Below are 23,052 nucleotides of genomic sequence, written 5' to 3' on the forward strand. Positions count from 1 at the left end.
GGTCGAGAGCCTCGTCCAGCAGTGGCCTTTTTCTTCAGCAGAGAGGGTCCAGTTGATGAATTTGGTGGAGCTAAAGAACTAGCAGAAGCTCCTGAGGCAACAGAGATGCATGTTGTCCTTTGGCACGTGGCGACATGCACAAGTGCTGAGGATTTTTTTGGAGGAGCTAAGGACCTTGGCGGAGGAGCTGGAGCATCTTGAGGAGTTGGCCGTGAGGACTTTGAAGAATCTGGCCGTGAGGGCATTGCTGAGGAACTTGGCCATGAGGGCATTTGGGGTGAAGCACTTGGCTTATAAGCAGGCTTCTTTGCCATGGCCTTCTTTGGCTTGCTTGCAGAGGCCTCAGTAGTGGTAGCAGCAGCAGCAGAGTCTTCATTGAATTTCCTCACTACTTCCTTAGCTATTTTGGCTAGCTTGGCCTGGTGCTTGGCCCATTCATCAGGATAGTCCTCACCACGCTTGAGCCTGGTGGGATCAGGTTCTTGGCCAGGTGCCAAGGGAGGTCTTGGGCATGGAGGATTAAGAGCGAATTTCTTCATATACTTGGCAGTGACATATCTGTACTCCCTCCATTCCCATGCCCATTTCCTCTCTATCCTTTGTATGCGCACCTTGCACTTATTTTTGTCCTCCTTGCCAAACTTGGCCTCATCAGGAGTGCAATAATCCTTGTATATGTCATCAGGGATCTCGAAAGCAGTATTGACCTCAGGCCTCTTTCCTCCCTTCTGTGGCTTTTTACCGTCAGCCATTTTCTTCAGCTGAGGAATATGAACAACAGAATTTTCTGAAGAGGTGTGCAACTTTTCTTCGAGGAATGCTGCAAATGAGTTAAGTTGATGAGAACCTAGTGATTCAGCAGCGGACATGAGTACCTGTGAATAGAGTATAGTTGCGAGGAATTTGGAGAGGTCATATGCGTTCTCAGAAGTTTTTCAAAAAGAACAAGTTTGAGGAAATTGACCAGATGAGTCTTGAAGAATTTCACTAAGCGTTCTTTGACTTAGGTTCCAGAGTTGTATAGATTGAAAAATCCACACAATTGAGGAATCTTGAAGAAAAACGTTGCTTAGGGAAACAGATCAAGAACAGATGTTATGAGAGTTGTTTAGTGTGTCAAGATTTAAAGAATAAACACCTTTGAAGATTTTGTAGAACACATTTGAATTAAATAGGGCAGTAAAAGTAACTTTTAATTACACTTGATGAAGAACACGATGAACTGGGAAGTGTAGATGTGAATCTCGTCAGTTCAGATCTTCCACACCCTAACTTGGCTGAGGAAGACAGCTACGACGGCGGCGGAGTAAAGAAATCCGCAGCCGGCGCGAGTACGACGGCAACGAGGTCAAGGCAGTGAAGCTCTTCCTCACCGGCGACGATGGAAGTAGCGGCGGTGCTAGGGCTTGAGAAGCTCGAGCGGGAGAGAGGTCGAGCGGAGTAAAAAACAAAGTGAGGAAGGGGAGGGGTATTTATAGCCGAAGTGAAAAATTGTTCGCCCAAAGAAATTGGACAAACGTGCCCCTGACCCTTCTCATTCGCTTGACATGTGTCACCCACGTACTGAGAGGTGGTGATCGTGTGAGATTGTGGGTGACTAGATAAGTATTATCATGGAATGTGGAACGGTTTAGGCGGCAACTGCCGAAAATTTAGATAAGATAAGTTTTAACATTTCGTTCGCAAATTCTTCAGCTGACAAGGACACAATGAAGATTTTGAACGTGTTCCAAATAGAATGCACATGAAGAAATTGTGAATAGACTGGGTTGAGTTTAGCATAGAGGGGGAAGGGTCCGATCACATTCACTTAGTAGAAAAGGCAACATGAAGAATTAGCAATAAGTGAATGTTGTAGAGGACATAAACTCATATATATATATATATATATATATATATATATAGGGTCGTGCTATTCGTCACCATGGGTGAGGAATATTTATTCTTCACCCCCCTCTATTTTAACATCAATTCATCGTAATTTTACGTTCCGTCAATTTTGTCTTATTTCAGACGTAAAAAGAGAATGTAAGAAAATACATAATCACCGTAAAATATATTTTATGTTACGTAAATTACAAAAGTAAAAACATAGTGTAAAATATACACAAAATGTTATTTTTCTGGTCTTCTGACCTTTTTTTTATGCCAAATTTTACCCAGTGAATCAATATGACTGTAACTATTTGTATTTGAAACAAAATTTATTTACGAAATGATCGTAAGATTACCTCGGGTGAAGAATAACATATTCTGCACCCCGGGTGATGAATAGTAACACTATATATATATATGAACTGACGTGGTTCACAGTTTGGACTGACGTGGTTTTCCACCTGAACTGATCTTCCTGCGTGCACGATGGACAGAAACAGGGGATGCAACATGGAGCTTCCGATCGTTCTCCGGCGCGATGCAGTGGGCCATTCGTTGCTAGAGGAGACATGTAAGGGGTTCCGCACGTGCGCGCGCTCAGCTGGATGTGTTTTGTGATCTGTAGTCACCAGAGGTGACGGCATGGGCATTCTGGCGGCGAACGTGTTTTGGGCGTTGGTGTTTACTGTGGTGTTCGTGGGCCTCAATTTACGTCGTGTTTGTTGTTTTTGATATAAGAATTATCGGTATGTTAGAGTTTTTGGAGATTAATTTCATCTGTAATTTATGATTACAAGTTTTGGTATTCTTGGTCGATTTCCACGCCCACCATGGAAATTTGTTCTTCTTTTTCCATTGTTTTACTTTCAAATTGGCGTTGCAAGGAGAGATATGAGGATTGTATGAAAGGATTTGCGTTGTCAATTTTGCTTCTTTGAGTTGTTTCTACCCCGGATTCCCATGTTATTTTGTCGTTGGCGGCGGTGGTGTATGGCGGCTGACTGTCTGCTGCGATTTCTTGTAATTTGGTCAAACTATGTAATTAAGTTGCGTGTTTTCCAGTGTTGTTTGAATTGCTGCTGTATGTGTAGTTGGACTATTGCGTGTCAAAGTTGTATTACTGTGCATTGACATCGGGACTGGCTTCGTACGGATAGCTTTGCACTTTGATTATAAAGCCCGAGCCCTCTGTCACTTTCATTCTATGAGCTGCAACCAAAGAAAAGCGAGATGGATCCTGAGCTGGGAGAGGTCATAGAGGAGGAGGGGGACGCCAAAGATGTGAGGGCTGCAGTAGCGGAGCAGAGGAGGAGGAGGCGCAGGCGCAGGCAGATGGCGCGACATGCTACCGAGGAGGAACTGGAGGCAGAGTTCAACAGACGCAGTGCGCGCGAGGTGATGGATACTTGCAACTCCAATGAATTGGAGCTTCTTTTCCCAGAGGGCAAGGGAAGGAACCATATTCAGATCATTAGTTGGGCTAGGGCGAGAGTAGCCACGGCTCGACATCCATCCACCAGGGCCAAATGGCGTCGTTTCTTTGATTGTTATGACTGAAGTAGTGAATATTATGTTTTTAAGATTTTTGTTGTGAGGGATCAGATGTTTGAATGACTAAATGAATTCAACTGTTTTTGTCTCTGGATGTGTTGTTTTGTCTACATATGTTTGACATGTGCACTTTTGAACTGCTTGTTTATCTGAAGTTGAACTGATTTGCGGTCAAATGTTGCATGGCTTGTGTAATAACTATTTCATACCAGCTGGCTGCCCACCTGCCTATTTATTATTTTTATAATCTGCGAGTCTCCCTGTCTATAAACTCTATCCATCTATGTGTGGTGTGTGGCCAAGTCTCCCCCTCCTTTTTATTCCTTCTTCCAGAATCAGATCTAGGTTCCTCCCTCTTCTCTTCGGTTCTTTTTTCCCTGTTCCTGTGTGTTCCATGGAGGATTGTTCATGCGGATGCCTGGCAAAGATGGCGTGCATAGCTGACGGCTGTGTGTACGAATCTGGTTTGGAGCTCACCCAGACTCAGCGCCGTGGGCAACTTTCTTGTCTACTGTACAACAACCATGGGTTTCGTACACCCTATGTTTGTTGCCTGACGGTTGGCGACTTGAAGGAATCATGGGTATGTGTTTCTATTCATTTTGTTTTGTACTTTTTTGTTGGTCTCTGTTTGAATCCCATGGACTGAATCTGTAGTTTAGTCTTATGAATAGTCTGTCTATATTTTTTATTTGGTTTTGTCAGAATTTAATAGTAGGTATTTCTGTGTGTATTTGTTCATTACTTAACAGTATTTTATCCATTTTTATATAATCCTTGATCCGTTTTTTGTCAGATGTTTTTACTGTAGGTGTATTGATATGTATATTTCTTCAGTTTAGTCAGTTCACATGTCTAGTTAGTTTTGTGTTATTGTTTTGGTTCAGATTTTTTCCATTTTAGTTTGTTATGCAAATCGTTCCTATATCTGTGTAAAAATTCAGTTATGTCAGGTGTTCAATTTGTTTTGTACTCCGATGTCCATTTGCAGAAAATGTCACCCAGGATCAGGATTGTTGCTCCTAGTTCCGGTGTTCTGAAGATGGAGACTTCGGACAAAAATGGGTATCAGTTGATGGATGTTGCCTACCACATTGACTTTGATGGTTGCATCAACCTAACTACTGGGTGGAAGGAGTTTGTGGCAGAGTCTGGATTTGAGGATGGTGATGTGGTTATGGTTATGTTCTCCAGAGAAGATGACTCTATGACGTTCAGAATTTATGTGATGTAGGTTTAAATATGGCAAATGACGCTGGTTGTGAGATTTATGTGTGGTTGATTATGTTGCAGTATTTTTTCTTTTAAAACATTTGCATGTGAGATGGTTGAATTGTATGGTTTGGAACAAATTATGTAATGCTTTTCCTATTGTTTTGCTCAAGTATAACTGTTTTATTTATATATTATTTATATTAGTATTGGAACAATTTCTATAGTTGAACTGATGGGTATCCTTTGTTTTGACTGGTAAATTTTTATGTTCATAACTCGCAGACGGTGCTATACAGTGATGTTGTTTTTAGAATTTCTTTTTGGGTATTGAGTTTGCTGAACTTACATTCTGTTAATGATAGTACTGAACTATTTTTAGGTTGTCAATTACCAATCAAATTTGTTTATTGTAAAACATTTTTTCTTGCTTTTTTACATGAATTTTGGAGCAATTTTTTATTTTTTATAGTTGAATAATGATAGTTTTAGTATTTGTTAAAATTAAAAAAAATTAATCTTTGCTGCACAGTACAATTTTTTTGTACTTGAACCTTATGAATTGTAGTAGTTGTACTTTTTATAAATTCATTTCTGAATTTTTTATTTACAGTCTTCTATGTTTAATTTTCCAAAAAAAATTATTTTTATTTTTTTTACTTCTTACCATTAAGATGTGTTTGATCTTTTTACAATATTTTTGTTTATTAACTGATTTTCTTGCGAGGTTTTATTAAAATTATCTGCATTTTGTTTTGTTTGTCGTGTGTGATCTGCTGGATTTTTGTAATGGGGAGAAGTACTGTGTTGGGCCATCAGCCTGAGTCGTTGTTTTCGGCCCGGATAGCTCGTCCGCGCGGCTGTGCAGCATGGCGTGCGTGTGCGTTCTGTGTTTAGTCCCACCTTGCTAGTCGAGGGGGCTCTAGACCTGTTTATAAGCGCAGCCGAGGCTCACCAGTCGAACTCCTCTGAACACTTACCAGAGCGCTTATACACGGTGCTCGCTCTCTCTCTCTCTTTTTCTTGACCTGTGGGCCCTGGACGACAGGCCCTGCGTTCGTGCGGCTTACTAGGGATTCACCCACGGGCTCGAGTTCAAGTATCTAGCATTGTCTGGGCCTGCGCCTGTCCTTGGGCGGTCAATTTTTCCCTTTTTTGTTGTTTGAATCTAGTACTTGACTCCACCAGTAACTTGGACTGGTACTTTTTTGTCCTTAGGCGGTCATTTTTGTTCTTTTTATTGTTTGTTTGAATCTATTACTTGACTCAACTAGTGACTTGGACTGATGGTCAATTTTTTCCTTTTTTGTTGTTTGAATCTAGTACTTGACTCCACCAGTAACTTGGACTAGTACTTTTTTGTCCTTGGGCGGCCAATTTTTTCCTTTTTTTGTTTGTTTGAATTTAGTACTTGACTCCACTAGTAACTTGGACTGATAACTTTTTTTGTTCTAGTTGTTGTTAGTTTTGTTCTACGAACGAGCCGTAGCAGGCAATGACGCGGCGTGCCGCGGCGTCGCATGCGGAGGCGAGTCCGTAACATGACTTGCCCCCGCACCGCACTGTATCGAGGGGCATAGTTGTACTGACACATCTTCCTTGTATGGACTTGCCCCATTATCTATCTTAGGGGTGTGGGTGCGTGTGTATGTGGGGGGGGGGGGACAGAATAACCGCACTACACCTGTCAAACGAGCACACTTCCGCGTTAGTGCGAGGCCGAGCCGGGGGGAGGGCCGTCGGTGCCCCCCTCCCCCATCCCGGCAAGGCCGAGCCAGGAACGAGCCGTAGCAGGTGACGACGTGGCGTGCCGCGGCGTCGCATGCGGAGGCAAGTCCGTAACATGACTTGCCCCCGCACCGCACCGTACCGAGGGGCATAGTTGTACTGACACATCTTCCTTGTATGGACTTGCCCCATTATCTATCTTAGGGGTGTGTGTGGGTGCGTGTGTGGGGGCGGGGGGACAGAATAACCGCACTGCGCCTGTCAAACGAGCGCACTGCCGCATTAGCGCGAGGCTGAGCTAGGGGGAGGGCGGTCGGGACCCCCTCCCCCATCCCGGCGAGGCCGAGCCAGGAACGAGGCGTAGCAGGCGACGACGCGGCGTGCCGCGGCATCGCATGCGGAGGCGAGTCTGTAACATGACTTGCCCCCTCACCGCACCGTACCGAGGGGCATAGTTGTACTGACACATCTTCCTTGTATGGACTTGCCCCATTATCTATCTTAGGGGTGTGTGTAGGTGCTTGTTTGGGGGGGACAGAATAACCGCACCGCGCCTGTCAAATGAGCGCACTACCGCGTTAGGGCGAGGCCGAGCCGGGTGGGGGGAGGGGGGTCGGGACCCCCTCCCCCATCTCGGCGAGGCCGAGCCAGGAATGAGCCGTAGCGGGCGACGACGCGGCGTGCCGCTGCATTGCACGCGGAGGCGAGTCCGTAACATGACTTGCCCCCGCACCGCACCGTACCGAGGGGCATAGTTGTACTGACACATCTTCCTTGTATGGACTTGCCACATTATCTATCTTAGGGGTGTGTGTGGGTGCGTGTGTGTGCGGGGGGGGGGGGAGGAAACAGAATAACCGCACTAAGCCTGTCAAACGAGCGCACTGCCGCGTTAGCGCGAGGCCGAGCAGAGGGGGAGGGGGGAGGGACCCCCCTCCCCCATCCCGGCGAGGCCGAGCCAGGAACGAGCCGTAGCAGGCGACGACGCGGCGTGCCGTGGCCTCGCATGCGGAGGCGAGTCCATAACATGACTTGCCCTCGCACCGCATCGTACCGAGGGGCATAGCTGTACTGACACATCTTCCTTGTATGGACTTGCCCCATTATCTATCTTAGGGGTGTGTGTGGGTTCGTGTGTGTGTGGGGGGGGGGAGGGAATAGAATAACCGCACTGCGCCTGTCAAACAAGCGCACTGCCGCGTTAGCGCGAGGCCGAGCCATGGGGGAGGGGGTCGGGACCCTCCCCCTCCCCCATCCCGGCGAGGAGGAGCAAGGAACGAGCCGTAGCAGGCGACGACGCGGCGTGCCGCGGCGTCGCATGTGGAGGCGAGTCCGTAGCATGACTTGCCCCCGCACCGTACCGAGGGGCATAGTTGTACTGATACATCTTCCTTGTATGGACTTGCCCCATTATCTATCTTAGGGGTGTGTGTGGGTGCGTGTGGGGGGACAGAATAGCCGCACTGCGCCTGTCAAACAAGTGCACTGCCTTGTTAGCGCGAGGCCGAGCCGGGGGTAGGGGTTTGAGATTATTTTACGACCAGATCGTGCATTGAGGTGTGGACAGATTTTATATAAATAAGAAATTTAGCAGAATTGACAAATAAATTCTATTTGAACTTTTTGCATTTTAGTAGTTGAACTTGTCAGATTTTATATAAATAAGAAATTTAGCATAATTGACAGACATTATATGTTTGAACTTTTTGCATTTTAGTAGTTGAACTTGTTAGAATTTTATATAAATAAGAAATTTAGCATAATTGACAAACATTATATGTTTGATCTTTTTGAGTTTTAGTAGTTGAACTTGTGAGATTTTATATAAATAGGAAATTTAGCATAATTGACAAACATTATATGTTTGAACTTTTTGAGTTTTAGTAGTTGAACTTGTCAGATTTTATATAAATAATAAATTTAGCATAATTGACAAACATTATATGTTTGAACTTTTTGAGTTTTAGTAGTTGATCTTGTCAGATTTTATATAAATAAGAAATTTAGCATAATTGACAAACATTATATGTTTGAACTTTTTGAGTTTTAGTAGTTGAACTTGAAAGTAATATTTAATTTGGTTTTTTAAATTATGTACATTTAACAGATAGGCTATTAAATTCTGTTCTTTTTAGAGGTTCATTGTTTTTGTATCATATTTTCTCCTTTTTTTCTTGTAGAGGTTAATTGACAAACATTTTTCTTGTAGTTTATATTTCTTTGTCCCGCCCTCTGGTTTGTATACCTAGGCTTATTGGTGGGGTATTTTGTTTATGATGCAGGCTATTGGGCCGTTTTTCGGCCCAGATAGCTCGTCCGCGCGGCTGTGCAGTGCGTCGTGCGCGTGCGCTCTGGGTTTAGTCCCACCTTGCTAGTCGAGGGGGCTTCGGACCTGTTTATAAGCGCAGCCGAGGCTCACCAGTCGAACTCCTCTGAACACTTACCTGAGCGCTTATACACGGCGCTCGCTCTCTCTCTCTTGACCTGTGGGCCCTGGTCGGTGGGTCCTATGTTATGCGGATTTCTAGGGATTCACCCACGGGCTCGAGTTCAAGTATCTAGCATTGTCAGGGCCTGCGTCTGACCTTGGGCGGTCAATTTTTTTGTTTTTTTTGTTTGTTTGAATCTAGTACTTGACTCCACCAGTAACTTGGACTGATACTTTTTGTTCTAGTTGTTGTCAGTTTTGTGTGAGTGTAATCTTTTTCATTTGAGTTTTTTACCTTCTTTTTTGTGTTCGTTTTTGTGATTATTCTCAAGGTGTCTTCTGGTGTCATTTTCAGAACTATGGTACTTGCGTGTAGACTGAGTTGTACTGATAGTGCATTCATAGTAGCACTTACGGACTGATGCTTCTTTGTAGTTTTTATTGTAGTAAGTATGTACTGTCCGATCAAGTGTACTATTACTTTCATTCTTAATCTGCAAGCGACCAACATAAGTGTGTGTTGATGCTTCTTAACTTTTTATGTTTGTAGTACTTGTTAATTTTCTAGCAGCTACATATGAAGGAGAACACTACATGAAGTACTAAGAATTTTCGCTTCAACTTTTGAGGCATTGTTAAGCAACTCAAATTGTGCTGATTGTTCTCAATGTTATGTTTTCTATACAATACTAAATCGAAACTAGACACGGAACAATGTTGTGTGATTAGTTGCATCATAACTAGTAATTTAGAGCAGCCACAAAGTTCCATTCAGAAGCTACTTTTGAATTTGAAATGATGGATTAACAACATATGAAGCTACCAAACTTATATAATGAGATATGCAAAACATTGTACTTGATGACATAACTAAACTTGTTCAACCATGACAAGCACGACATATCATACTGGTTCAACCCAACAAGAGCAAACTACTAATTTGAAACAACAAGATAAAAGGCAAGCACAAGCAGAAGTAAAACGAAGGCAGGCTCTGATGTATCTTCATCCCTAAAAGGGGCAGAAGGGGCGGTCATATTAGTGGTCAGCCTCCCGCTCTTTCGCATACTCCGAACCATCTGTGATGTAGTCGATTATGAACCATGACTTGTATGTGGCGTACGCATCTACTCCTGCATACTCGATGAGGTTGTCTGGCAGCGGGCTGGTCCCCCACAGTTTGTAGTCTTCCTGCGTGTTGATCTTGATCTTCATGCCTTTGTAGAATGGGTGGATGACGCTGGCTGCAACATCAGTCAAGGAGTCATACTCTTTCCGGTGTATGGAACTCTCCACTTGCGCTGAATGTCGATGAACTTGTTGGGGTTGATCTCCATACCGGACAACTTCAGCTTCTCTTTGTCACTTTCAATGCTGAAACCGGCAAATGTGACCGACTTCTCATGCTGCAGCATCTCGGTCAGGCGCTTGGGCCTGCAAGGGGAGAGACATTTTGAATATTAGCATTACTTTGATGTTTGAATTATTCATTTTTGTTTTGTTTTACAATCGATGAATCCATGAAGTAGTTGTTTATGCAGGATAAACAATGGATGAATGACTTCAAAAACTAGTAAACAAAGTTCTGAAATTAAATTAAGTACATCATGTTATTCTTCTTTTTGGATTATACATAGTTTCAATCAATGTTGTATGTTCTGCATTTGGTACTACTTTAGTTTACTTTTGTTGAATAGGATAACACATAACCAGTGCTTCACCAAGTCCTTAGTTTATTTTCTTATGAAAATAACATTAGATCAAATTCAGAAAATACTTCACTACATCAAGTTCAGAACACATAGACTACACTATTGGATCAACTTCATAAACTACAATAGTCGATCAACTTCAGAATTTAATCTTCCGCAAGATTTTCCAAATAGTAATTCAGTGCATCAGGTTCAAAAATACATTTATAGTGTATCTACTTGAGAAAATGTAGTAGTGCATCCACTTTTCACAAACCACACTAGTACATCTAGTTGGGAAACAAGTCTGATGAAATTTTCAGGATACATTACTAATAAAACAGATAAATCATATAGGTCAAATGAGTAGGATTGCTCACCATTTTGTGGCCACTGCGGTGTGGTACACCAAGCAGAGGTCGTCGACGCACAACTGCAGGACTGCTGCCATCTGGGGAGGTTCATCTTCGTTGGTGTAGTGCACACCAATGCCGACGATCCTACAATTCGGACTCCTGCCTCCAAGCTTCTTCCAGAGCCTAGAGATCACCTCGTCGGCCTTTTCTGGTACGCTGGTGCAGATGATCTCCAACGTCTCGTTGCCATGGAGCTCAACCCCTTTGAGAGTTGTTTTGTACTCGCGCTTCTCGCCGGGGACGTGAATGTCGACGAGGTTGCTGCTCTTGTCCGACGTCTTGGCATGATGACGCTTGGCGGATGGTTCCTCCGCCATCGCCTTCCTTCGGCGACTGTGGGCTTGGGAGAGAGAAGTTTTTTGGGTTTGTGTGCAGTGGAGATGGAAGCGGCAATGGTGGTTTGTGGGAATGAGGGAGAGATGGAAGAGAATGGGTTTTTTTGCAATGCATGGACGGGGATTTGTGGGAGGCGGTTCATCGGGGGCGTGGGTGTAGTGGGTGTAGTGGCGTGGGGTCACCGTTTGAAGTCCCTTGTGGCAACCGCTCAATGGGTGGCGCGGGTGGAGGCGTGGAAGAACTAACCATCTAAGTTAAATGGTTTTTACTGTTGCATTGACTAGTCTTGTCAAGCTGTACTTATGACCTGCTAAATCCCACTTGCATGTCTCTGCGTTGGTGATGATGGCATTTTACTGTTGCACCGATTCGTATAGTCAAGCTGTACTTATCAGCTGCTTATCCCACTTGCACATGTCAGGGTCGGTGATGATGGAGGTCTGAACTCCTCTACTGTGGTACTTGGACTGGTGATTGAAGTGTAATTGAACGTACCAAATACCAGTGAGACTATGTGTGGTGCTAATGTTTTTTTAAAACAATTTTCATATTTTTTAAAGGATTGTTTATATCAAGATAATCTCTGAGTATTTTTATAGATAAATTAGATCTTCATCAGTACAGGATGTATTATATTCACATTTTGCTTGAGATAATTATTTTTATGTACTGATGGTCTTTCTGAATTGGGACTGGCAGAAGCAGACATAGCTTTGTTTTTTCAAAACGATGTTTTTTTAGGCGTGCACGGGTGTGTTTGTTTTACTATGCCTTTGTACTGACGACTGAGAATTATCAGTACTGATGTAATACAAGAGTTTAAATTTTTCCTTGACATATTTTTGCTGAGTTACTGGTCGACAGTAGCGTTTACGTCAGATATATCAAGGTAAGTTTTTTCAAATGTATTTGTGACTGCATTCAAAAGGATTATCAAATGGTTTACATAATAATGTCACTGCTCCAGCGGGCACAAATCAGAAATTATATCAGTACTGATGTGTACTCTGCCTTGTACTGACGATTGAGAATTATCAGTACTGATGTACTACAAGAGTTTAAATTTTTCCTTGACATATTTTTTTGCTGAGTTACTGGTTGACAGTAGCGTTTTGTGTCAGATATATCTAGATAAGTTTTTTCAAACGTATTTGTGACTGCATTAAAAATGGTTATCAAATGGTTTACATAATAATGTCACTACTCCAGCAGGCACAAATCAGAAATTATATCTTAACTATAGTACTGATCGAGAAATCGACGATAAAGCTAAATAAGTTTTGGTAATGATAGTGTTTCTGAAATGTTTCCTCATTGTGTGCCGATGCAAATACTACAAGGTTATTTTTTTAGTTGACGCAGCAGGATAACCACTATGTATTGTTCAGTCTTGAGCTTCTCCTAACTGTCCCCGAATGTTGTGCCTTGTCGGCGCCCTTTCCAGGTTGAGCCTTGGCAGCTTCATCATCAGTTTCAGTTTCCTCGCCCTGACACTGTCATCTTCATTGTCGTCGTCTGATTGGTCGTCATTCTCGTCAAACTCTTATTCTTCATCGTCTTCATTTGATTGTTTGGAACTCTGTACCTTGCCCTGTTTCTGTTCAGGTCCACTGACCTCCTTGCCCAGTTTGCACATGCGGGCATTATGTCCGTCAGTTCCCCCACATTTGCGGCAAGTGTAGCTGTTACGTGTGTTGTCTCCATTGGTAGAAAGCTGGGTGGCTCCAATCTGCTTGTTCTTGTTGACAGTGGCATCTGTGCGGAGTGGGCATGTGCAGTAGTTATGGTTGCTCACGACGTTGCAGAATCAGCATGCCCTTATCCTGAGAGATTTGCCGTCCGGGCCAAATTCCACGCGCTTGATGGGGCGTGGTGGCTTTTTGGCTGCTGCTTTCACAGCTTTCGCTGCTTGCGTCTTGCTCTTCCTCCCCTTTGTGTTTGAGAATATGGGTGGTTTAATCACCCTTTCCTGCTGTTGCTGGTAGGATGTGCTATTGTCATGTCATTCGCCTACAGCACCATCAAGCTCATGATCTCGCATGTGAGCTTGTTGGTGCTCTTGAGTGAGCACATGGGCAAGCTCCGGTTGCTACTGCTCCTCTTCCTCGTTGTCAAACGGGTCAATAGCTCCCAGATGGTTCATCTCGGATAACATTGTAGCAATATCCTACTCAATGGCTTCATTGTCCGCGACACCTCCATTTCCAGCAGAATGCATGGCGTCGAGTTCTTGTTCAAGTTTGTCATGACGACCCACGACCTCGCCATTTGCTCTTGGCTTCTCAAGCTTTTTCTATGCACCCTCATGGTCAGCGTCAACAGTGAGCTTTCAATGCAGTATTGGGATGCCTTGTTTGATGCTACTGTCCTCAAATCATTTCTGTTGAATGTTGGCTGGATGTTCAGGCGTTTGGTGTATCTCCTAAGGATGTATTTCTCTGGAACGCTGGCAGCCTTAATTGTCTGCATCATGCACAGGACATGCACGCAGAAAAGACTTGTATTGTTTTTGGAAGAGGCACATGTTTTTTGTCATTTCATTCGAACAAAAACTTTGCAAAAAAGTAGTACAATATGTAACATATTTTTTGTAGTCCTCACCTGTGTGTTCCCATAGCCTGCACTCGCACTCATATGTTTCTCCCACGGGGTCTGCAACCACCTGGAACGTGTGTTGAGCCCACACAGACAGTTTTTGCGGGTGGTTGTAGCGCACGAGGTACTTTGTGGGCTCTTCCGTCTCTGTCACCGTGAAGAGTGTGCTCAGTTTCAGCCTTTTTCTGATCTCGTTGTACACAACTCGTGAGTAGAGCTTTGCCATCTGGGTGTCAAACCCATAGAAGGTCAACGTGTTTTGTTCCTTCTGCACATGCAAGAATGATGACCAAATTGTTAGTTTTCTCGCAGCAAAAACTTGTAATAAAGTTTTACTTTAGTAAGCATGTTTTTTTTGTCTTACGACAAGTGATAGAGCTATACCCGGTTAGCCATTGTCTCTTGGTTCTCTGTCTGCCTCCTGGTTTTGATGCAGGAGTTTACCTGGCTGACAAACCGGTGTAGGTTTTGTCTCTCACTGACAAAGTTCTTCTTGAGCACATAGTTCATGCTCTCACTTTGCTGTGTGGATGTCATTTTGGCGCAGAAAATTTCTTTGAAGTAGGCTGATATCCATCTCTCATGCTTGTTTCACATGCCCACCATTCTGGCATCATCGTGGAGGTTGTACTTATCCATGAGTCTTTTCCAGGCATCCTCAAACTCAGTTGGCATGAGGGGCCAGTTGAGCATTGATGTGAATTCATCCTTAAAGTCATCGTGCAGGTAGTACAGGTACGCAAGGTGTTCCCTGTACTTCTTCATAATGTGCCAGCGGCATAGCTTATGTACTGTGTTCTTGAAAACATCTAGGATCGCCAAAGCCATTGCCGGGCACTGGTTTGGTAATGAGAAAATAGACTAAGAGTGGTCAACAGATGGTGTGCATATATACCAATAGAACTAACACAACATTTTTACTGTGTTGTTTTCCTTTTTTGATGGGGGGTGGTGGTTGGGGGTGGTTTTTGCTGTTGTACCTGTGAGGATGCATGTAGGATCCTTCCCTCTCATGCACCTTAAAAATGTCTTGAACAACCACTTGAATGAATCTGCATCCTCATCTCTTATCAGGGCGAAACCAAAGAATGTAGTCTGTAAGTGGTTGTTAGTTCCGACAAACACCCCAAGTGGCATATGGTACTTGTTGGTCTTATATGTTGTGTCAAACGTTATGTAGTCCCCAAAGTCCTGATACGCCCCTCGGCAGCTTGCGTTCGCCCAGAATATGTTCTTAACTCTATCGGACTCATCGAGTTGCATGTCACAGAAGAATTCCCTGTTTATAGCTTTCATCTCCCTAAAGAAGTTGACAGTCTTTAGGACATCGTCCACATCATCAATCCTTCAATTCTTTGCTTTCCTGCATATTAAAAGTTCATTCAAAAATGCATGTTGAACTGGCGTCAGGTCATGCGTTGCGTAATATGTTTGTACTGACAGAGGAAAAAGATGGAGGCGGTTTATGGGAGGAGAACAAGTTTGTACTTACAGGTTAATCAGGTCTTTGGCATTCATTTCGAGGAAGTAGCTACCAGGGTCATCACCGCCCAGTATGCTCATGATTTGCGCATGTTCAATGCCTTTGAACTGCAGGTACTTGACGTACTCCAAGATTGTTTTGTCAAAGTTTTTGTGGGAGTGCAAGAAGACAAGCATTTCTGCGGTGAGCTGTAGCCTGTGGTTGTGTTCCCAGACTATCTCTTTTACGACAAATGTTCCATCCTTTTCCTTCTTCAGCCTCATTTTAGCCCCGCAGTTTGTTCTGGCAGTCGTCTTGTTACGCTGTCTATTTGCTTCAAACACCTTGGATTCATAAACTCCATAGCACGTGCAATAAAGGTAGGCTCTGGTCTTAAACTTGGGGCCTTCCCTGATGGCAAAACCCGCGTGCTTCGCATATATGTTGTAGAAGTTCTTTGTTTCTTCGAAAGTTTCAAACCGCATCTCTAGCCTTGGCAGAACGTAAGCTTCAATGTCAGGTGGATGCACGCAACAGTACCAAACAAAAACGTAGTTATGAAAATGTTAGATGGGGTGGTCACAGCACCATGGTATGGACTGTGCTTGTATGTTTTTTCTATATGGATACTTACATGTGTATAGCTCTGCGCTGCCTCCGGTGTTTGTTGTTCACCCTGGTTTATGGGCGCGGGTGGTGTCACCCTTGGCACATGCAGCAATGCATCTCTTGGAGGGAGCAACGTTGACAAAGATTTCCGTCTCTCATTGTACGGCCGTCTCCCCTCAGATTCATTGTGAGGTAGCTCCTGTCTATATGGCTCATATCTTGTACTTTTGAACCTGCTAGAGTGGCCAAAATTTCTGTCTCCTTGACTTGGTCTTCCCGTTGCAACCGCTTTTGCAGCACGGATGACTGATGTTGACGGAGCGACTGGTGGAAGCCTGGTTGCAACCCATCCACGGCTTCCTGTCCTTGGCTTTTTGCATGCGCTGGGGAAGGAAAATATTTGTTGTTAGTGAAATTGTTGGCCTTGTTGCAACCCAGCAGCGGCAAAGCTTGCATTCCTAGATATTGGTGTTTGCTGCATAGAAGAACCTGTCCGTGCTTCTGTTGATTCCGGTGTATCTTGAAATCTGCCTGTATTGTTGAAGTATACAGGTGGTATTTCTGGTGTTACCCAACCAGGTGGTGCCCCATATCTGTTTGGCTCATCAAACGCTCACTGCGTGCGCCGCCTTGCATGCTTCTGCAAATGACATTCAACAGTTTTGGGATTAATCTGGTTTCCTTTTCAGTCGAACTGATGAACGTTCATGTTCAACACTGATGTACTGATGTATTGTTTTTTAGCACTGCTTGTAAACTGGACATTGAACTGATGCATGACTTCTCTTTTGTTCATTTACAACTTATGCCACTACACTAGAAGTACTCCTAGTTTATGTGTCATTGAACTTATTGTGTAACTGTGGCACTCTCTTAGTACTATCTACTTGGACTAATGCATAAGTTTAAGTTTTTTACTTGAACTGAAGCTAGCATATTAGAGGTACTGACAGTAACCTCGACATCCCAATCGTGCATTAATGCATCTACATTACAAGTACCGCTACTTTATGTATCATTGAACTTACTGTGTAACAATTTTATATTTTTTTCAGTAACAGTTTTGTTACTCGTTCGAACTGACGCAACTACATGACTTGTACTCTTAGAAATAACAACATACAACTTCCAGTGGTAGCTGAACCTTAGTACTATCTACTTGGACTGATGCATAAGTTTAAGTTTTTTTACTTGAACTGAAGCTAGCATATTAGAGGTATTGATAGTAACCTCGACATCCTAATCGTGCATCAATGCATCTACATTACAAGTACTGCTAGTTTATGTATCATTGAACTTACTGTGTAACAAAAAAATTTCAGTAACAGTTTTGTTACTCGTTCGAACTGACGCAACTACATGACTTGTACTCTTAGAAATAACAACATACAACTTTTAGTGGTAGCTGAACCTTAGTACTATCTACTTGGACTGATGCATAAGTTTATGTTTTTTTACTTGAACTGAAGCTAGCATATTAGAGGTACTGACAGTAACCTCGACATCCTAATCGTGCATCAATGCATCTACATTACAAGTACTGCTAGTTTATGTATCCTTTAACTTACTGTGTATCAATTTTATATTTTTTCAGTAACAGTTTTGTTACTCGTTCAAACTGACGCAACTACATGACTTGTACTCTTAGAAATAACAACATACAACTTTCAGTGGTAGCTGAACCTTAGTACTATCTACTTGGACTGATGCATATGTTTAAGTTTTTTTTTACTTGAACTGAAGCTAGCATATTAGAGGTACTGACAGTAACCTCGACATCCTAATCGTGCATCAATGCATCTACATTACAAGTACTGCTAGTTTATGTATCATTGAACTTACTGTGTAACAATTTCATATTTTTTTCAGTAACAGTTTTGTTACTCGTTCGAACTGACGCAACTACATGACTTGTACTCTTAGAAATAACAACATACAAGTTTCAGTGGTAGCTGAACCTTAGTACTATCTACTTGGACTGATGGATAAGTTTAAGTTTTTTTACTTGAACCGAAGCTAGCATATTAGAGGTACTGACAGTAACCTCGACATCCTAATTATGCATCAATGCATCTACATTACAAGTACTGCTAGTTTATGTATCATTGAACTTACTGTGTAACAATTTTATATTTTTTCAGTAACAGTTATGTTACTCGTTCGAACTGACGCAACTACATGACTTGTACTCTTAGAAATAACAACATACAACTTTCAGTGGTAGCTGAACCTTAGTACTATCTACTTGGACTGATGCATAAGTTTAAGTTTTTTTACTTGAATTGAAGCTAGCATATTAGAGGTACTGACAGTAACCTCGACATCCTAATCATGCATCAATGCATCTACATTACAAGTATTGTTAGTTTATGTATCATTTAACTTACTGTGTAACAATTTTTTTTTCAGTAACAGTTTTGTTACTCGTTCGAACTGACGCAACTACATGACTTGTACCCTCAGAAATAATAACATACAACTCTCAATGGTAGCTGAACCTTAGTACTATCTAATTGGACTGATGCATAAGTTTAAGTTTTTTTAAGCTAGCATATTAGAGGTACTGACAGTAACCTCGACATCCTAATCGTGCATCAAGTGGAAGGGGTTTAAATGAACTGATGCAAGCATTTGCAATGTACCATCGGGTTCTTCTTCTAAGCAGGACTGATGAATTGATGGACTGACACAAACGTGGGAAGCAGACATTACCTCCAGTGGACTAACTTCTTCTTCTACCTCTCGTGGGCATCGTACTGGTATGTTCTTGGGAGGCGGCGCCATTGATGCAGCTCCTGCTTGTGGTGGACGTCTAGCGAAGAGGTTCGTTGAGGCAGCACCTTGTGGGGAACACTGCCCCGGAGAAGGAGCCCCGGCGACGGTGGGAGGAAGGAGGCGGGGATGACGGCCCCGTCGATGGATTCGGCGACGGAGGGAGGCAGGAGGTAGGGATGACGGCCCCGTCGTTGGATCCGACGACACAGGGAGGCAGGAGGCGGTGGCGGATCCGTCGCCGACCAGTCGCGGTGCCGCGGGCTCCCTCGCTCCGGCTGCCACCGTCGCTCGCTTGCCCACGACACTTGCCTCCGGCAGAAGAAGGCGGGTTGGGGTCGGGGGGATTCGACGGTCGTGTGCGCGTCGCGCCTCTAGGGGCGGGGGGTAACAGAATAATATTCTGTTATGGGTAACAGAATAGTCCAGCCTATATATATATATATGGGATAATTATATTTATGCCCCTAGTTGTGTCCCACTCGTCTGTTTTACCCCTAATTTACAAAAGTCACCGGTTCTGTCCAAGTCACTTTCCTCCTCTTATGCTTTTGCCCTTTGACCGTTTGACTGTCATTTTGAAAACTTCATAACTGATTCATACTAAATTAGAAAAATGCAAATAAGATACCAAAATGTTCAGAAATACATCACCTATATGTGAGTGTCATTTGCATTCATGAAAAAAGTGCTGGAAAGTGCACATCCGAGTTTTAGCTCTTTTGATACCACCATGAATAGTAAACTCTAAAAAATTCATAAAAATTTCAAAAAAATATTGTGGGAAAGAACGACAAATGTTCTAAGTGCTTGTCAAGTTTCATTAGGGAATGACATTCGTGGAAGTCATGGCAAAAAAATAATCTATTTTGGAGTGCTGATTGTTTTTTTGCCGCGGCACCCACGAATGTTATTCCCTGATGAAACTTGGCAGGCACTTAAAACATTTGTCATTCTTTGCCACCGATTTTCTTTGAATTTTTTTGAACTTTTTAGATTTTACTATTCATGGTGGTAGCATAAGAGCTAAAACTCGGATGGGCACTTTCCAACAACTTTTTCATGAATGCAAATGACACTCACATATAGGTGATGTTGTTCTAAACATTTTGGTATCTTATTTGCATTTTTCTGATTTAGTATGAATTAGTTATGAAGTTTTTATATAGCCAATGAAGAAAACCGACGGAAATGGTGAAGACATTGCAAAGTTGAAGAAATTGAACAACTGAGGAATTTCAAAAACTGAGGAAAAACTCAAATTGAAGATTTTCAACTTTTGGTGGTGGCGTGACCCACCGTATAAGAATGATGATTTCAGACACCGTGTACAATTGTCGTAGGGTTCTGAGAATCAAATGCTTCGTTAATTTCTTCACACTTAGAGTGTTAGTCTTCATTGATTGAAGAAAAATGTTTCTTCATGTGTTGCACATCTAAGTCATCAATTTTGCAAAAGTGTTAGGATGAGTGTCCTTTTCAAAGAACATTGGAAGATTCTAGGATATTTAGCTCACACTGCAACTTGCTAAATCTCTTCTCATCCAAGGGCTTTGTGAAGATATCGGCTAGCTGTTCTTCAGTCTTCACATGCTCAATAGAAATGTTGCCCTTCAACACATGACCACGAAGAAAATGATGACGAATCTGAATGTGCTTTGTCTTCGAGTGCTGAACTGGGTTATGAGCAATCTTGATTGCACTCTCATTGTCACAGTAGAGAGGCACATTCTTCATGTTGACGCCGTAGTCCTTGAGAGTTTGCTTCATCCATAATAGTTGAGCATAGCAAGAACCAGCAACAATGTACTCAGCTTCAGCAGTAGACAGTGATACGCAGTTCTGTTTCTTCGATGACCAATAGACCAAAGATTGTCCGAGGAAATGGCATGTGCCTGATGTTGACTTGCGGTCCACATGATCACCAGCATAGTCAGAATCTGAATATCCAATGAGATCAAAAGCCGAGCCCTTGGGGTACCATAATCCAAGTGTTGGTGTGTGAGCTAGATATCGAAGAATATGCTTCATAGCCTTATGGTTTGAATCCTTCGGTGTAGCATAGGAATTTTGACCGCTTTGCAATCTTGCATGCCGAATTTCCTTATGCTTCATAGCCTTATGGTTTGAATCCTTTGGTGGGCATAGGAATTTTGACCGCTTTGCAATCTTGCATGCCGAATTTCCTCGGTACATCCTTGAGGTATTTCTCCTGAGATATGAATATGCCATTGCGCTGTTGACGAATTTGAAGACCTAAGAAGAATTTCAATTCTCCCATCATAGACATCTCGTATTCCTCCCTCATCATATAACCAAATTCGTCAGTGTAACGTTGGTCAGTACAGCCTAAGATAATATCATCAAATAAGATTTAGTGAAAAAAGTAGGGTCAAGTGAACCGGGTTTGAAGCCTTTCTTCATGAGGAATTCCTTCAAAGTATCATACCACGCCCGAGAGGCCTGCTTGAGGCCATAGAGGGCCTTATTGAGTCTGAAAACTTTGTGAGGATGCTTTGGATCTTTAAAACCGAGGGGTTGAGCAACATATACTTCTTCCTCAAGCTTACCATTGAGGAATGCACTTTTCACATTCATCTATTATATACTTAAGACAAGAGGCAAACAAGCCATCACGTTCGTCCACATATGCTAATATTTTTTGCACCGTTCGATTAGAATAACAATGGATGAGATTTAGCGATTTTTACGTAACACGGAAAGATAGGCGTATCAGTAATATTGAACTGTCAGGCTGACACGTTCAAGGACAAGTGACAAGTCCAATCGTGCAAGGTATAGATAGAGCTGAAAAAAAGGAAAAAACATAAGTGAAAAAAAAAGGAAAACGTGATCAGAAACTCCCATACATATACGTACATGGTTGTGTTTGAGCCAAATAAGTTGAGGTGGGCCAATCCGTCCAACACTCCAAGTCGTACAAAAATTGCATGCATGTGTCCGAGTAAAATAAGGTGTGGTAGGCTAATCCGGTCAAAGTTCCAGCCTGAGAAAACCACATGCACTATGTCATGCTTATGTCACACAATGATTAGGATACATCTTTGTTTGTCATAAACTAGGCAGTATATGCATGCACATTCACGTAAGAAAATGAACGTACATGCATGCTAACGCCATTAATTAACAGACAAAAGCTTTTTTCGGGGTGCTTAAAACAAAATTTGAAGGTAGAATATGGTTGTATATACGACAAATAATAATTAAAGAGTAACTAGCTCGCTTTCAGAAAAAAATGAAACAATATAGAAAATTTACTAGCTTGCCGATAAAGTTCACCGAACTATCAAAATTTAAGATGAATGTCGAGCTTAATAGATATCCGTCCAAGAAAAGAAAATCACAGTTTAAAAGTTTAAAAGTTTAAAATAATGGCCAGAAAGTTTTGTATCTAAGATTGCATTGTTATTTTAAGTGGCTATTTCTACAAATACAGAGTCAGATTACTTCCGCGGAAATAAAGAAGTTGGACTAGATTGATGATATGGTCCACCGCTCTATCGAAAATGAATGCCGAGTTTAACAAAAAATAAGTTAAAAAGGAAAAGGGATAGTTTAGAATTTAGAATAATTGGCACGAAGCTTTCATGTCTAAAATATCATTGTTTCCCGTGTTCACTTTTGAAAATAGGGACTCACGTTGTTTTTCAGAAAATTGGAGTTGCATTTTCTAGATAGAAGTTTGTAAATAGAGTGAGGCCAGTAAGGATGAAAAAAGTTGACTATAACTTAAAAAAATATGCTTAAATCTATGCAAATCATCAGAGAATATAAAATCTGAGACCTCATATTTTAGGAGATGATAACATGCCTGAGAGTCGAAATTACTACCATGAAAACGTGTAACCTCAAGATAAGCTATCTTCTACCATTATTTTCCCTAAATTGTTGCGCCAACCCATGCTTATTTCATCATCCATGGATAAACAACTATTGAAAAATTGATAGTTAAAAGTAGTCCATGTGGAAGAGGAAATCTAAGGGATAATATTTTAGAAGATAGTGGTCTCATGATAAAAATACAACACACTCAGTCATTACATATACTAAACTGTTGCCTAACCCATGGTTATGTCAACATATTGGACATGCATGCCTCCACAAAAATATATAATCAAAATTATAAAAAGCTTTTTTCGTGGTGCTTAAAACAAAATTTGAAGGTAGAACATGGTTGTATATACGACAAATAATAATTAAAGAGTAACTAGCTCACTTTGAGAAAAAGAAATGAAACAATATAGAAAATTTACTAGCTTGCCGATAAAGTTCACCGAACTATCAAAATTTAAGATGAATGTCGAGCTTAATAGATATCCGTCCAAGAAAAGAAAATCACAGTTTAAAAGTTTAAAA

This window comes from Triticum aestivum, chromosome 6B (genome assembly GCF_018294505.1).
Source record: "Triticum aestivum cultivar Chinese Spring chromosome 6B, IWGSC CS RefSeq v2.1, whole genome shotgun sequence".
Taxonomy (NCBI): Eukaryota; Viridiplantae; Streptophyta; class Magnoliopsida; order Poales; family Poaceae; genus Triticum; species Triticum aestivum.